The sequence below is a fragment of the Coturnix japonica genome, chromosome 5 (genome assembly GCF_054131305.1).
Source record: "Coturnix japonica strain WE chromosome 5, WE-NBRP24, whole genome shotgun sequence".
NCBI classification, from domain to species: Eukaryota; Metazoa; Chordata; class Aves; order Galliformes; family Phasianidae; genus Coturnix; species Coturnix japonica.
The window spans coordinates 6,482,041-6,497,197 of NC_140667.1; the positions used below are offsets into that span (position 1 = coordinate 6,482,041).

Genomic DNA, 15,157 nt, shown 5'->3' on the forward strand with positions numbered 1-15,157 from the left:
AATGAATTATTTTTTCTATACCATATTCTCTGATCCAATCTCTTTTTCCCAAAAGACTCTACTTGGAATTTCTGTATAAATATTGTTAAAATACCAAGAAAATTTGTAAAGGTGGACTTAATAACACCATGAGGATCCACCAGATGCCAACTAAACAATACCTGGGTTTCAAACACTGAGACTTGCAGTAGGTCTACTGCTTGACTATATCATCAGGAGGAATGAAATCCTGATCCGAGTGCCACCAGTGGGGACTGGCTGCATTACTCAACTTCCAGGCTCCCAACTAACCCTTAGTAGCTGGACTGTCAATTGCTTTTCAAGCTAGACAGTGGCAATAAGTTTTTTTTGTTGTTGTTGTTTTTGTTTGTTTGTTTGTTTTTAATGAAAGAAAATTATATAAAGAAAATCTCTATGGCAATTGTGGCAACTTGCCTGAGTGTGTTAAGAAATATAATAATAATTATTATTATTATATAATTATTATTATAAGATAGATATCTTAACTGTTGATGATCATGTAAAATACTTTTACCCTTTAAAGGGAAACTAAGGAGATGTGAGGTATAGTAATTATCATTAAAAGAAAATGAAACTTCAGAAGAATTTATGACAAAGCCCATATCGGCATGTAGCCTTGTTATGAGCATTAATTAGGAAAGACATAATGGTGGTAGTAACAGAAGTCAGCTGTGTAGCCGGTTGCAGCCCAAAATTATGAAGTCATTGCTTTTAAAACAAACGAACTTCATAAAGGAGGAATTTTGAGACTGGGGACAATAGAAGGCACTGAATACTACAAAGGATGATGATATACTTTCAAAAACTACTAAGAATTTCTTCTACAAATCCGACCTAATCGATTGGAAATGACAGCAAAGAGAACTCTAGCATATTAGCGTTTCACAGGATTAGGGTGAGTTACATTGTGACGTGGGTTGAAAGAAGCAATAGTTACATGCACCTGGAGAAGTATTCCCAAAAGGGAGAGCGAACTGCGAAGGTCACATATGTAACAATGCTACGTGTCATTTAAATTACCGCATGCTGTTCTTGTCTCTGTGTCAGTATATAGTTCCAGCTGGAAGAGGTGTAAGAAAAGGATCTAAGTGGGAGAGCAGAGTACATCTCTGCAGAGAGCAGAATGAAAGAGCTTCATTTGTTTAGCCTAGCAAAGTGAAGCAGAAAAGTAGCTTGCTTGCTCTTCACAAGTGTGTTAACAAAGTAAACAACAGACAAAATAGCTGCTTCAGAGAAAATATTGCTACATGAACGAACTGCTCACCTTACCACACACACATTTGGGCTGGAAATCGGATGATCTCTTAAGGACTGGAGAAAGGAGATGCCAGAAGTTCTGTCTGATAGTAGAAGAAAAATGCCAAGGTATTTCTAAGATGAAATATGATGAATTTATAAACCAGATTCTATGATGAAGTGATTATGAGAGCAGGCAGTTGATTTCGATTTAGAAGGTTCCTTCCTCTCCTGTGTTTGGGATTCATTATGCAATCTTCCCACATGGTGAACAGGATGGCTTGGCACTAAGAAAGCACTGATGATGTTTTTGTCTGTCATAAAACCAGGTGTACATCAGCTGAGATTGTTGAGGCTATTTTCTTGATGTGTTACTTGCTAGAATGACATCTTTATACCTGCCTTCTATCTCTTAGTAGTCTTGCTGTATCAAGAGAGGTCAGACAATATCTGGCCAGTCCTAGCCTTCTCTGTACAGCACTGAAGGACAAGTAAAAATCCACATTTCATCCTCTAGGAGTAGGTCTGAGTTCCCTATGTCTGTTCAGATTGTGGAGATGCCTTCTAGAGTAGTGGACGTGTGAGCTGGAGGGTAAAGGGTGAAGTGCTCTTGGGCTTCCCTAGTCAATGATTGGGGGGCATCTCTTCTAGGGAACACAGGTGATTCTGTAACTCCTGAGTCACACTGGGACTTGGTGTGATGTGAAAACCAGCCCCGGAATTAAAAAGCAGTTGCCATTTCCTTTTTGTGGTTTTCTTCTAGTGAGCTTTCTGCTTCTGTGCTATCACTGGGTGATAGTAAGCTGGTGAATAATTAATTCACTTTGTTTGCATTAATCATTGGTGGCTGTGTTCCTGTTCTGAAGTATATGTGATTTAACAGTGAAAGAAATTCTATTTATGCACAAACTGAAAAAACACGAGTTAATGTATTTTACACAAACAATAACTAGATTGCATTTAGTAAGTTAAGAGTGTATATGATGTTGGTAAAACATTAACACAGCTTCAAGAAAAAATATACAGAAACAAGGTGATGAAGAATAATCTGGCTTTCTTAAAACAGAGATAGAATGATAATAATGAGATGTGGATCTATAATGGGATTTGTGAGTGAGGATGGGTAGAGGAGTGAGATACTGCCTTCAACAGCCCAAGCAGCTGGATTGTTTACCAACATATCTATGTAAGAAATCTTTAAAATAAGGAATCTATCTACCAGAAAGTCTTTTCGTGTTTCTTCCTGTGAAACTGTCATGAAGCTTTGACTCTAGATAAGGGAATTATAATGAAATAAAGGAAACATTGTTTAGTTGTCAAAATGAATTTGAAGTGTGACATGTGTGGGAAGAAAGAAACCACAGAAAATTGGATATTGGCTCCTTGAAATTTACGTACGTAATGTGATGACTGTGGATGTCTGAAAGAATCTCACTCTCCATGGTTGGTAGAATCAGCTATTCTGTTTGACCTTTCTGATTTTATGTTTTAAAGAATATTACTATTAAGGAAACAAATACCACAAGAAAGCTGAAGAGGTATTTATTTGTAATCAACTTAAACTGTGGTGTTCTTGCTTTTCTCCAGCTTTATTATCATGCTTGCTGAAAGCTCCCTGTAAGCAAAGCAGTAGATTTTAAAATGAACGTGGTAGAATACCCATGAAACAAAACACTTCTTGCATCAGAAACAGAGTTTGGGGTTTGCCAAGATGATTAAGATTTGATTTTATACAAATATGAACTATTCACTTGCCATGCGCTGGAATAAAAAATCAACTATTGTGATGTAAGAATGACTAATGCTGTTTCTTCCAGTCACTACTCAATAGCCTTCAGAAGGCTGAAGTACGCAGTGGTCAGGTATGGAGGTCTATTCTCTCTTTCTCCCTTTCCATGTAGCTAGAGCTACGTATGATGTATATGAGGGGAGTCAAATGATGAATGAGTTTTGAAATACAGATCCAAATCTAAGGCATTGTGCTTATCTTCTAACAACCAGGCATTTGCATAATCACGATCATATCGACTTCAAAAGAAATGTATAAAATCCCAAAGTCAGCTATGACAGCTATAGCAGAGGGAGCTATCTTAGTCATTTGTTTTGGATGTGCCTTTATTATTAGAGTGTGCAATAACAATAGCACAGATGAGCTCCTGTAAGAGAACTTGTTCTCCAAATAATAGTGTACAATTCGGTATAGGCCATCAGTCATTTCCTAACTTTCTCTCCAATTCTCTAAAGCTTCTATAAAGTGGCCCAGAAAAGAAATGCATATATTTTTATGTTGATACAGCTAGGAATGTAAAGTGATGTGGATGAAAGTCTGTGTTATCGCTGCACCCTGACAGAGGGTACAGTAAAGCAGAAGGCATTATCTGATGGCTGCTCTTTGGACATTTCATGCTAGAATATAATTTGTCACCTAGGGATGGAACCACTTTCCTTCACAGACACCAGTCTAAGTAAAACCCTGCTTTTCAGTGGTACCAGCTGATCCATACGTGGTGGTGAGGGTCTGAGCAGTTAATGGTGGGCAGTGTGTCACTGGTTGGAAACTCAAGAGTGAATTAATTATGGAGACTTTCCTTCAGCTGGCTCTGTGCCTGACCTGAGAAACTGAGGCTGTCAGGCCCTCTTCAAGTGCTTGTTTATATGAAACGAATATTGAAACTGCGGATCAGCAAATCAGAGCTCAGTGAAATGAGAATTTTGCTAAAACCGTAATGTTTAATGAATGCTTGGTATTTTGAGTCTGGAAATGAACCCAGGGCAGTGCATGTTACCAGAGAAGGAAGCCCATGTCCAGCACAGTGAACCTGCAGCTGCAGCGAGTCTGGGACTGCTGCAGTTCCTGGCTTGTGCCCTGCTGCTCTAGTGTGCCGCGTTAGAATAAAACACAGAGAATACTGAGCGAGTAATAGTCTGGGCTTTGTGAATTTAATTGTAAACAACCCCTTGCTTGTATCAGCTCGTGTCAGTGAGATGCCTACTGTAAAGCTGCCTCTTTTAACATGTAAGGCATTTCTGATGCTCTTGCTGGCATCATTACACAGCATTAGGAGGAGTCATGTTTATTTCCTTATAGCATCCATAGGATTTAGCGATCCTCTCGTTTTTAGTTTTGGGTTTTTGCTTTTGTTTTGTCTCTGGGAAAAACATCAATAATTTGATGTGTTCCTATTGTCTAAAGCTGTTGTATCCTGCTGAAAGGCGTTTGAAGCAGGCACTGTTCTGGAACAGCATTTCTCTGATGTAGTCAGACTGCCTATAAAGCGCAAGTAAATCTTATCTATTAAATTAATGAGAATGTGAGGAGCAAGAAATATTTTTGATCAGAGGTAACCAAACTCTGAGACCAGGGAGGAAAAAAGATGTGCAAAAAGCTTCGACATACAGACGGGCATTGTTTGCAAAACGCCTGCTGCTTCCTTTATGTCTAACTGATCCGTGCCAGAAGCCCTCTTGAATTTCTACAAGAATAGAGCTTCAGATCATCTGCATTCAGTGCCAGAGTCATGGCCCTGGAACCGATAATTGCCTCTGACAGGATTTAATTACCTTCTCCCGGACCTCTCTCGTCTGACGGGAGACCACCCCCTGCCTCCGCGCTGCTCGCACATCGCTAACGCGCCGTGCCGCAGCCAATGGGCGCCCGGCCCCGTACGGTGACCTTGCCGAGCCGCAGCCCATGGGCGGCCCCGGCCCCTCTGCACCGGGCGGGGCTCGGTGCTGCCTGGTTCCCCCGGCCCGGTTCGGGTGGGTGCCCTGCGGGGGGTGGTGCTGCTCGGACCGTGGCCGCCTGCCGCGCGTCTAGCGGGGTCTGTGGTGCTTCGCAGCTCTGGGAGACCTCTCGGAGACCTACATGGCAGAGTAGGCTCCGTAGCTGGGGAGATACTGGAAGGCAAAGGCAGAGGCATGAGTTCATTTTGATTACAAACTTCTCCGAGGGGTATACAGTGAAGCGTGTGGGCCGCTGGTACAGCCCGAGGCACCTGGTGGACTCTGACTGCAGCTCAGGAGCTCCTCCATCTTCTGAAGCAGAGAACCTAGAGGTCAAATGTAAGCTGAACTGAAGGGCAGGTCCCTCCGGAAACAGGGAGGGAAAAACACTCAGTTAACCCCTTTAAAGTAGGAGAAGAATGGGGAAAAAAACCTGCTCCTGCTCCGTTTTAGATTGTCTCAAACAGCTGCAGAACGAAGCTCATGTGCTGGGGGGCGAGTGGGTGCAGGCACAAGGAGCGTTTAGTTTTGCTGATGCCACCCAAGACACTGCTTGGCACGTGGGGTGGAAATACTGCCTGGAGGAGGCAGGCTGGTGGCTTCGGGAGTAACCTGCTGCTAAGCATCAAATTGCCATCTGGCTTTTCTAATCTACCTTAAACATTAATCTAGAGCACTAAAGGTTCTGTTCTAATGGGCACAAAGGGTTGAACATGGGATGAGGAGGAAACTTGGAAATTACTCTCACTGGTTTCTGTTTAAGTAAAACTAGAACCCTTGTTTATCTAGTAAAAAATAGAAGTAAAGTAAAACCTGGTGGCAGCTCATGAAAGAGGCAATTCAGGAGCCAGACTGACAGGTGTTATATATGTTCATATATATATATATATATATATATATATATATATATATATTCTCTGAAGAATTTAGTAGATAACAAGTGAAACACCACCTTTAAAATGGACAGATATAATCTTTATAAATTTTCTTACAAACTTGTAGTGCACGTCTAATACAGCCTTGCTTTTATAGTTACCACTGCCTAAGTATGAGATAAATCACTGCTACAGCACCCTTTGGTATTTGAGCTGCAGATCCTCAGGTTTTAGATTTGTCTCTCCAGGCTTTGGTGGTGGTGGTATACTAAAGATGGACTTCATCTATTCCATGTGACGCAGGTTGTTTAACAGGAAAATGTTTTTATTAGAAGAGCTGGGTTAAGGGCCCATCTGGAACCAATTGAATTCCCTAGTGGCCCAACCTTCTATTTCTAGACGGGAAGAGAAGAGAAAGCAGGGAGGAAATTTAGGCTAACAGTGTAGATCTGCAATGTGAAGTTAAGAACATTCCCTGCTGCTCCCTCTAGTCTCTTTCCCCTGCGCTCTCGCTGTGATTTGCCACATCCTCAGCTTTGTCCATACAGATGCTTCTATGTCTTTCTGTAAATTAATCCATTTGAATACCTGCTCTTAAAAGTCATCGTCAAGGAAGCGTTAGGGGAGCACTCTGATCAAACAGATGTGGGAGAAACGAATTGTGCTATGGGAGAAAAAAAGAGCGTGGGTCTACCATAGAAGACAAGGACTCCTCGAGCAGTTCTCACTTGAGCCAGTTGTCACTAAAAGTCCATCTGCCATGGAACTAGGGCTTAATTGTAGACTTTGATGCTCAACAACCCTTCTTAGATTATTGTGCCATCCCTGCTTGCCTCCCAGGATTGCATGCGAAGGCTCTGTTACTGACTGAAGTACTGTAAAAATGCAAGGCTACATATTGCAGCCTGATTCAAAGTCCAGTGAAGATCCCAGATGTCTTTCCTTTGTTGTAAATGGCTTTGGACAGAACCTGTGCATAGTATTTCCACATCAGATGGTAGGAATTCTGCCTATCATGTGGTACAAATCAGGCTGAGCTCATTAAAAAGTAAAAAGAAAAAAAAAAAAAAGGAGAGTCGAAATAACTCTCTGCAGTTGCAGATACATCTTTAAAGGACTTTTTCATGTTAGAAATACACTGAGGCAGCACTCATTCGATACGTTGTATTTGTAACCCACAAACTTAGCAAGCTTTCCATTTTGTGAACCTCACTCATATTCAGGCATGGCCTTAGTATTTCTTTCTCAAATGCAGTCTGCCTGTAAGAAAGCAAGTAAGGTCTACCTTTCCAGGACAGAACATGTTACATTGCATATGCTAATATATATTGTGCGACTCTGACCTTTTCTGATTGTGTTGCTTGTTGAGTTTCAAAGCCCTCTGCAAGAGTCAATGCTGATGTATCACTGTATTTGCTGATGCAAATAGTATCAGCTTCTGTTCCACAGCACCATATCCGTGGCAGAAACATCTTTAAGAATGGCTGGAGGAAATGAACGCGAGAGGCGTTGATTCTGAAATACTGGTGCATGTCTTTGAGTATGTGTATGGGGAGATGAGAACTGTGTGGTCTGCTTGTAGCCCCATCTGCTTAAGTGCACCACACAGTTGTTTGAAAAACCTTATAAAAAAAGATGAAATCCTGAGTGCAAAGAGCCTAAAAACCCGTCTATGTTGAGAAAATGTCTCCAATTGATTATTCAGCTGGCAAAATGGAAATTTCAAGTTGCACAGACAGCTAATTGTGGCCTGCCTGTGGAGTGACAGGTCTATAATTTTTAGTTTTGTGCACATTCAAAGCCAGTCACCTTGACACTTAACAGTCCATTATCTGCCGGCCACCGACCATATGATGATATTCAAAGAGTGACAGGTCTTTTCCATTAAAGATGATAAAATGCACTATGTTTTATTTGGATAAAGCTGTCTTCACAGACACAACAAGCCAGGTGCTTATCTGATCTTTGCACGCAACAATGACATTGGGACACCTTTTACTCTGCAGGGCTAACCCTTCTTTTTTGTTGTTATTGTTCTTTTGGGATTAAAATGAGGGAAAAATGGTATCCCTAGCATTGTTTTCTAGAAGAGCAGGTAAGTTGGTATTCATATTTCTGCTTTATTTCTGTATTAAATAAGGTAGATTGTAGGAAGAGTTGGAACTCGGATCATGCAAATATGTGATTCATTATCTAGGAAGAAATGATTTATCGTTGTTGATTTTGGTGTTTTTCCATAAAATAGATAGTTGTTTTTCCAGCATGAATACAAAGCAAGTTCTGGAAACAGGCCTCACAGTATTTGTGATCAAAGAATAAAGAGCAGAATCCCACCACAAAGGAGGCTGAGAGCATTTGAATCAGACTCAACCAAGGAGTAGGATGCAAGGATTCTTGAGTTCTGTTCTACTTTCCTGAGGTGTGGTGAATCTGGCCAGGGTTCTCACAAGGCTGCAGCAAGAATGCATGATAGAGGATTCCTCTCTATGTGGGAAGAGTGTGGCTCAAAGAGGAGGTGACTCTTATTGCTGAGCAGCTGGTCTTTTAGGTTATGGTATCCACTGGCTGAGTGTATCTTCAAGGTACAAGGGTATCCACAGGGGAACATGAAGAAGCGGTTCATTGGAAGATTGAGCCATGATGGACAGAGTGTCTCCTCCTCAGGCTGTGCTGTGAAGGAAAGGACAGGCCTTCCATCGCTGCAGGAGTTGTGAGTACAGCAGCCCAACTAGGGATGGGCCCAGTCATAGCTGTGAACTTCGCTTTGGCATCAGCGCTCATTTCTGTGCTGAACGGTTCTCAGGGAATTGCACTTATTTATTTTCTAAATGTGAGGTTTTAGTAATGACTTCTGAATATGCAATTAGAAAAAGCTATTTTAAAGATGGTTTTGAAGTTTTATCAAGAGTCAGCAGTGTTTTTCCCAGCAACATTGGTGCAGGCTTGCTCATTTGTTGTGTGTGGGAGTAAGTGGATGCAAGCAGCCATTCAGAGCAGTGACAAAGTTTATCATGCTTCATTTTGGGATGATCCTAAAATGATACCAATCCCATCAATTGCAAATTTGCAAATGAATTTCTTGAGCTGTAAGGATTAGTGATAGTAACCTTTGCCTCTGCAAAACATGGTTTGCAGATTTTCAAGATGATGCCCTGCTGCCATCTCAGGATTGAGTGTTACTCCTCTGGTCTTCATTCATTTGGTAATGAGTGAATAGAAATCTCTGCTTCTTTGTAATTTTGTTTCCCCCCATAAGAAATGCTGTTCATTTGCAATTGCACATCTCCTATGTATGTGTATATATGTATATACTGTGTGTGTACAGTATGTTACACGTATTTATAACTCTGGAGAAAAGGCTAATGAGGAGAGCATACCCTGAAGTGAACAGTCACGAGATTTCATTTGTTCCCTGCATGCTGCAGTAATACTAATAACAATACACCTTTTACTCTACAGAATGGCTTGTACTTGGGGAATTGTTTCATCCAATTTTCTTGCAAATAATGAACAAGTTCCCTCAGGTTTATTGGCACTATCTTGTGCACACTTTTTTGGTGTAAATTATTTATTCTACTAATTTAACAGCAAACAGTCCAGGATAGTGAGCTTAGGGAGGCAATTTCATCCATATTGGTTGTAGGTTAATTATTTAGGGATTGAGATATCTCTGGTAATGCCAAATACGTACAGACCTAATCAGGGAAAACAATTGAATGCGGCTAGGTTTTCCAAATCTCAGATTGTGCAACCATTATATAATGGTCATTAAGTTTGGCATGTTATTGCAAAAGAACACGAATGTGTTTTTGAGGTAGCCTATAAGTTAACCCTTAAAGTTCCCATCATTTCCCAGGCAATCAATTCAGATCACTTGCAGCCAGCTATGCAGAATGTGCAGAACCACATACGCTGTTATGCTGGAAATGGAGATGATTAAGGATATTATTGGATATACATCTCGAGGGATAGCTTAATGGTTTGGGGGCTGTTGAAATATGAATGCAGAAAAATGAACAGATAAATCAAATTTGGGAACTAAACTAAAATTCCTCCATTTTTTGATATGTGTTTGTGCAGCCACAGAGAGGAGTTAGTTTAACTGTTAGAATGTTCCCAACTTTACAAACATAAATAAGAGAGAGATTTAGATTTAGTTTGAAAAACATCACTGTCCAGCGTCACTTTAATGAACATGTGTGTTTTTAAAAGTCATTGAGGAAAACATGATTCTTAATTGATCCAAGGGGTTTTTTTAGCTGGCACAAAAAGAGTTGGGAAGTTCATTTGAGAGAATTGTAACCTCTGAGCAGAACATGGGATGACAACAAATGAAAGGCAGTGTGAGGAGAAGCCTTGAGGAATGCTTGGTGTTTAGAAAATGTTGATGTCGAGGCACTTCCATTTTGTCACCTTTATTTCTATAATATAATTTGTGATCTCAGGTATGTTGTGCTTGACTTGTTAAATGTCATTCAAACCAGGCCTCTGGAAGGGTTGAAAACTCTGATGCCTGTATTGTACACCTTTTCCATAGTATTGAGATGGGGTGAAGGGCTGGTCTGGTTTTGAAGGTCACAATGGGAGTAATCTGCTCTGCTGAGCATTTGTTTTCAAAGGGTTTGGAAACGGTCTTTCTCGTGAGTGTGGATTTGTTTTAATGTTAAATATAAGGCAAGCTCCTTAAACTTGACTGCTCGTTAGAGCAGGTAGTGGGGAAGATTTTGGTCATTTTTTTTCCCCTAAGGCAGATAATTCTACAGCTTTAAGTCCACCTTCATGGAAGTGCTTGCTGTCTTCCGGCTGAGCCCTACCTGGCTAATTTAGGATCTGCTTTGTTGAAGGAGGAAAGGCATTTACTGTAAAGTTTTAGGATTCCACAGGCTTTCTGGTGTAGTGGGTAGAGGACGTGGTGGTGCGATCATGATCATTTGCATTGTAGAAAGGATTTGTTAAAGCATTCTGCACTAGTTGGATTTTCTTTCGCATGAAAGCCTTCATGCCAGATGTACTGCACTGGTAAGAGAGACAAATAACTGAAGCCAGATCATTAACAAGCACAGGAGGATGGAGTCACTTAGCAGATGACTGAAGGAAACCTCATTTGTTGCCACATAAGGGCATTCCACCAGTAAAGATTTCAAGAACGCAGCTAAATATGTTTCCTGTTTCCTATTTGCTTGATCTGAGATGCATCCTAACAATATTTTCCTCTATTTCGCTAAGTTAAAATAAATACTGCCCTCCAATGAGGATGAAAAGTACAGATGTATCACCTGTCTTCCGGTTAGGAAGATGTGCTGGTCTGATGGGTTCTACAGTTGCAGTGGGATTTTTGCATTTGTAAGGAGAGAGCTAATAAAACTCATGATGAGCGGGAGAAGGTAGGAGATCCTTTTTGGACAGGATTTTAATGATTGTGTTACTTCAGGGAAGCAAGGTAGGGACCAGGAGCTAAAATCTAGTGCTAGACTCTGCCTACCTTCTGAAAAGAAGTCCAGAAGATGAAGGTTAAAATCTGCCCAAGGTTCTAATGAAGTTATGGGCTGAAATAAACAGTTTAGGGATCATTCAGCAACTTATGTCTTATTGAAATATGCAAACTGAAAATTAAAAACACAAAGACTGTAATAGTTACGAGTGTATGAGGAATCTTGGCAAAAGTTTAAATAAAACTTGTATAGCTGTGTTACGAAAAATATTTCATTCAATTTTAAATGCCATTAGTCATTGTTTCAAAAGGCAAAAAAAGCTCAGAAAAAAAACAAACAAAAAACCAAAATGGGTAGGTCTTTAAGAGCAGTTTCCCAGTTTGAGGGAAAAAAAAAATAAAAATGAAGCATTTGTTTCACTAACCTGGATGGGAGCACTTGAGCTAGTCTTGTGTTTAAATGTATCCCTGTTTTACATGCCTTAGAGTTCTGTGAAGGAGCACCTGAAAGAGCAGTAAGTGAGCAAGCCATGTACTGGAAACAATCTCGCTTCCAATAGTAAGGAATTCAGCAAACCCTCATTTGTCCATTTTTTAAGAAAATGCAAGTTTATGAATTCTCCATTTTTTCTTTTCTGCCTGTACGTGTTAAATCATCAGTGTAGGATGCAGTGAAGTAAATAGATGATCAAGGCGTTTTTGTTGGATGCGATGCCATGTCTGTATGAATATTCGGTAACAAAATGCTACATCCCACTCTGTCAGCTCCCTTGTTTCTGCTTTGCTGACCTGAGCTGCTTGCTGTAATGCGACATGAGATCCAGCACTGTATTGCTAGCAGCACACTTCTTCATCTGCTCACAGATGGAGTTCCTCCTTCTCTTTGTGGCACTGAGTAGAATTTTTGCAGAGTGGATACTATAGACTGGTGCAACAGGAAGGGTTTTTAATCTTTTTCCTAGGAAAATTCAGTAAAAGTCTTCAGACGCTGAGCGTGGCTTGTTTGCTAGGTGTTATGTGATGACTGCTTTTTATTTCTGCAGAGCAGCAGTTCTTAAATGCAGTGCAAACTGGACTGTGCTGGAGGTGAGGCATTTCTGTTGTCTGGTAAGCTGTTTCCCAGTTTACTTCTTGAATGGCACAAGGATACAGTGCAGCCTATCTGCCTGAAAAGGAGAGTGCAGCACTGCTTTGGACACAACCAAAATGATCGGGAAAGCTTGAAATAAGAAAGCCTGACAGATTCAGAGTTTTCTGGGTGGAATGTGGCCTTTGAAACTCTCTCAAGAGAGTTACATTTTCTCTTTCAATGACACATCTTTCAGTAAGTCCTCTCATTTTCACATTGTTCTTCAGTATGAAATGTTAAAAGGAGAAGCCACCTGCCTGATTCACGAGTAGGTCAGCATTTGATGACCGCATTAAGACTGGCCTTTCCTAAGTCGTCTTCCTTGTTGTATTACTTGCTGTCCCTTTCAAATTCCCTGTATTCGAATACTCCATTATGGAGAAAAAATTGAGTCTTTGGAGATGTATTTCCAAATTGTCATCCTCATTGAAGTATTTGGGTTTTCTTCTGGACTGTTTCTTCCCCAGAAGTCTGCAAGTAGATGTTATGGATATGATGCTACATTGGAAAGATGGTTTTCCATGCAAATGTGAAACTCTGTCTTTTTCTATTATCCTGAAAAAAATTCCAACATTTTTTGACATGGGAAAATACCTTAAAGAATATATTCAGACTCTTTAAGTGTATTTGGTAATCTAATTCTCAAGCCTAACATCCAGTTCATTTTCAGTGTGGCCTAACACTTCTAGTGTGACATTACTGAAAACATTCTGATTAAAGCCAGCTCTCCAACGCATACTTTACCTCTGTGACCTATGAGTAGCTTGAAACCATTTGAACTCCATCTAAATTGGATCCCCCTGGTTGTAAGCGTTACTGTGTGTCAGTTCTGTGTCAGTTGGATGGAAATCTTGCTGCAGAGGATGAAAGTTCACAGCTCTGTATTAATCTACTGGGCACACTACATCTAATGCCTTCAGTTTTCTTGAAATGCAGCTGCTGATGACCTCTGACAGGTAACGCGTAATATAGGATTTTCTAATATTCATTCTTAGGGTAAGTATTTTAAGAGTATCTTCTGCACGAAATAGATGCTAGGAGAGACAAAATTAAGAATGGTGACAAGTAGGTTATCAGAAACAGGGACGTCTGTTAATAAAACATGTCTGGGCCCATTACTTCATAATTGCCTTGTTCTCAAAACAGAACATGCAGCTCCCAGCTTCAGTGAAGGAAGCTGTGCACCAGTAAACTGCTGGCTGTGATTCTCCTGATGTCTGTAGGTTCAAACTTGTGTGTGAGTGGAGTTTAACAAATATCATATATATATTCTTGAAGCTTCATGGCTTCTGGAGCAGACAGCATAGATCATGGTAAGGTAGTAGAATATATCTTTAACTCACAGATAGGAGCCACTAATTCAGCACCAGCTCTGATTTAAAAGAGAATCTGTATAGATTTATCCAGCCTGAGTGACGTTGTTGTTGATGTCCTCTGTTACAGTGTAACACCTTTACTCTCTCGCTGTTACAGAGTCTTAAATTGCAGATACATTACATTTGGGTTTGCTTTTGAAGTGACCTTTTTTTTTGTACAGAAAAATCCAAGCTAAAACAAAGTCTAATAGGTTCCAGTCTGCAAGTTTGCAACTTGATCTCATTTCCATTAAAACTAATGTTAAAACCTATGTCTTTTTCAGTACGAGCAGGATTTAAATATTGAGCAAGCATCTGAAGCTAATCTTGCATTCCTTGCAAACCCCAGATTGTCTCTGAAAACAGTGAGGTTTGGTAGGCGGAATGAAGTCTGAGGTTAAGTGCTGGTTTATGATGGGAAGATTATGACACTGGGGGGGGATGCTTTTCAGGCTCTAGGCACGAAGCAAATACAGCTTTCTCAAAGCCCTGTCCCTGGAAGTATTCAAGGCCAGGCTGAATGGGGCCCTGGGCAGCCTGATCTGGGCTGGCAACCAGCCCATGGCAGGGGGTTGGAACTACATGGGCTTTAAGGCCCCTTCTAATCCAAGTCATCCTGTGTTTCTATACATGGGGTATTTTAAGACACTAGCTATCAGACCACTTCTTAGAATGGTTTGAGTTTGTTTTTCTGTTGCTTCCACTTTAAAATCAAGACTTAGAAGATTCTGAGCGTCTCTTTTTCCTGTGGATCACCTGCAGAAATAGATTTTTGATGGCAACCCACGAATAGCTCTAGAACTTTAGGGCTCTCTTCTGTCAGTGGCTCCTGGTGCCTTCTGGCTGAGTTGAAAGCAGAGGTCTGAGATTCTGCAGCAGCATTGCCACGCAGTTCTCTATAGGCTCACACATAGCTCATACACACATTCTAATGTAACAGCATAGGTACTCTTGCAACTGTGTAGCAACAACAAAATTTAAGAATGAAATAGCAGCAGCTTGCAGACTGGCAGTCTTGTGGCCTTTAAGCACGGATTTTTGCTTTGTTAATTTGGCAGTATTGAATGCAGGTAACCAGCGTTCTGACCTGACAAACATGGGGGAAAGAGCACATGGGTGAAAATCCATCAGATGAGGGAATGTTTTGAAATGACATGAGTGTGAGCAGTTATTCAGATTTGGAACTGAAAGCATTAGAGTATAGACTGATAATGATAATCCCTTTCTTCATTCTTCTTTTACTCACATTCTTAATTATAATAGAGAACCTGCAACAAGAAGAATAATTTAGTCATTGAAGAACTTTTATATATGGTAAATTTTCATTTTAAGCCTCCAGGTGTTCTGTAAGATAATCTAAATTTGAAAGAATAATAAACATCATTGA

General features: G+C 40.5%; 1 protein-coding gene across 5 annotated transcripts in view; it reads left to right on the forward strand.

Moving 5' to 3' along the window:
• Positions 1-15,157, forward strand: part of MPPED2 (metallophosphoesterase domain containing 2) — a 164,864-nt gene that overhangs the window by 53,380 nt on the left and 96,327 nt on the right. The window lies entirely within an intron of this gene.